Source organism: Crocuta crocuta, unplaced genomic scaffold (assembly GCF_008692635.1).
Source record: "Crocuta crocuta isolate KB4526 unplaced genomic scaffold, BGI_CrCroc_1.0 scaffold920, whole genome shotgun sequence".
Lineage (NCBI taxonomy): Eukaryota > Metazoa > Chordata > Mammalia > Carnivora > Hyaenidae > Crocuta > Crocuta crocuta.
This window is the reverse complement of record NW_027528217.1, coordinates 115,186-117,705: the sequence shown is the minus strand read 5'-3', so window position 1 is coordinate 117,705 and position 2,520 is coordinate 115,186.

Below are 2,520 nucleotides of genomic sequence, written 5' to 3'. Positions count from 1 at the left end.
AGAGGTTAAAATAGACTTTGGTATGAGTATTTGTGTGTGCTAGAGTCAAAGTAACTGAAAGAGAAAAAAGCAGCCTAAAAAAAGCAATGAGAACAGAAGGATAGCCTATAAACGCAAAAGAGGGGGGTCTACTTCCAGAACATCACAATGAGCTGCCCTGTTGATGTAATTCCTAGTGGAGCATTCTGAACTGATAAAAATTGTAACAAAAACAATCATTCTATGTCCCAGAGGCAAACAGCAAACAAAGAAACTTTTCCCAAGAAAACTTACTAAGTCCCGTAAGAACAGGAAAGCCTGTGTCACCTGAGCTAGAACCAGTAACCGCAGCTCCCAGCTCAGTGTGTTGGAATCTCCACTTGGGTGGGTGTGGAACAGGAGGTGAGGCTCCCTCTTCCCTCACCTCAAGAGACACAGTATCTCAGGGTGAGGGGAAGGCCACCAGCATTTCTCTCCCCGCTAGTCTTTCAGCTGCAGAGGCTAAATTCTTGGAGTGTAACTGAAAGGTCAACCCCACTCTCACTCGTGGGGCAGGAGTTCTACCCCCCGGTAGCAGACCAAGAATACCGGGAGCCAGTTATTACCAACCCCGGCTTGCCTACAGATGGAGGAGGTTCCACATTAGAAAACCAGATGTCATCACATCCGCCGAGGGCCTGAAACTGTTGCTTAGAGATTTTGCCCAAGAGGAGAGGCGGTGCATAAAACAGACGGCTGCTACATTCCCTAAGGAACTTTATTAGAAACAGAATATGGAAAAGTTCAACCCTGAAGGAAATTTTGAAAATAGTGGAGATTTTAGGGGTAAGCCCATAAGTGGAGGCTGGTATTATGAAAGTAATAGACCTAAACTTAGGCTAGTTTACTAGAGAAAACCAAAAAAAAGACGCCACTAACAAAAAATACTGGGTGGGGGGATGAAGAGAGAGGGGTTTGGGGTTGGGGAGGTGTGTTCAGAAAAACCTCAGAAACTAGCTTCAAAAATAGCTACTTTAGGTATTGGCACAAGAGTTTGTATCAGAATAATCCTCTTTCAGATAAATTTTTTAAAACCTGAAAATATAAAATACAACTGAAGGCAGTGGAGAGAGACAAAAAAAAAAAAAAGAAAGAAAAAAAAAAACAGGCAGAAACTGGAAGAGATTCAACCTTACAAGAAAATAACTGCACTGAATTTCTACTGCCTGGGGATAAAACAGCGCCCCATGCTTTCCTGTATATGGGTGGCTAGAGATCAAGTGTAAAGCTGCAAGTCCACTGGCTTGACAAATCAGAGGACAGAGTGACAATAACTGAAAGAATAACTGAAAGGTGGGGGAGGAAGCAAATACTAGTAAAAAGAATGTCACAAGGTGGGAGTTCAAAAATCTGAATTTGTTTGAAATCTTCACCCAGGTCTTTGAATAACCCATGAATAATTGATGCACAGGGGAGACTCCAAGGATCCCAAGGGATGGCAGTTGCTATAAAGTTAAAGGTACTCAGCAGAGGCTTTACTACTGGCCACTGTAGGAAGATGGAGTTTAGGGATTTAATCCTGCTAAGCTCTCTACTCTGTAGAGAAGTCAAAATTTCTCTGGAAAAAGACTCAACACATCCACCACAATGTCTGATATATAATCACACTTTTATATACACATGAAGAAAAACAAGACATTTTAACCCATATATTAATTTTGCCTGTGTCCCTCAAATGTTTCAGCTAGTCTTAATTAGCAAAAAGCTCAAAGCAGCCAGTATTAATACATCCAAATAGTTAAAGGAAAATATGGCTACGATGAATTAACAATTAGGAAATATTAGCAGGCAAACAGAAGTTACACTACAGTAATGAAAGGAAATTTTGGAGCTAAATATTACTTAAATTAAAAGTTTACTGAATGTGCTTCATTTGGAATTGGTCAGGAAAAGAAACTGGATTCAATCAGAGATAAACAGAAAAGGAAAGGCAAAAAGATATACTCAATAAAATAAATGAAATATTAAAAATCTTCACTCAACCAAAAAAATAAATACATAAAAAGAAGAGGATGAAAAGGAGATCAAAACTGGATGGGATGCGTAAAAATTAATAACCACAGGTTGACCCAAATCCAGCCACAAAGTTAGAAATCTCAAAATGGATAAAAATGGAACCCAAGTCATCCTCCTACACTGTTGGTGGGAATGTAAACTGGTGCAGCCCCTCTGGAAAACAGTATGGAGTTTCCTCAAAAAATTAACAATAGAACTCCCCTATGACCCAGCAATAGCACTGCTAGGAATTTACCCAAGGGATACAGGAGTGCTGTATCATGGAAATGCCACATGGCCATGTGGCCATGTTAGCCACAACATGGAAAGAGCCTAAGTGTCCATCAATGGACAAATGGATCAAGAAGATGTGGTTCATGTATATAATGGAATACTACATGGCAATGAGGAAGAACAAAATCTGGCCATGTTTAGCAACGTGGATGGAACTAGAGGGTTATTTATTTATGCTGAGGGAAATAAGTCAGGCAGAGAAGGACAGATACC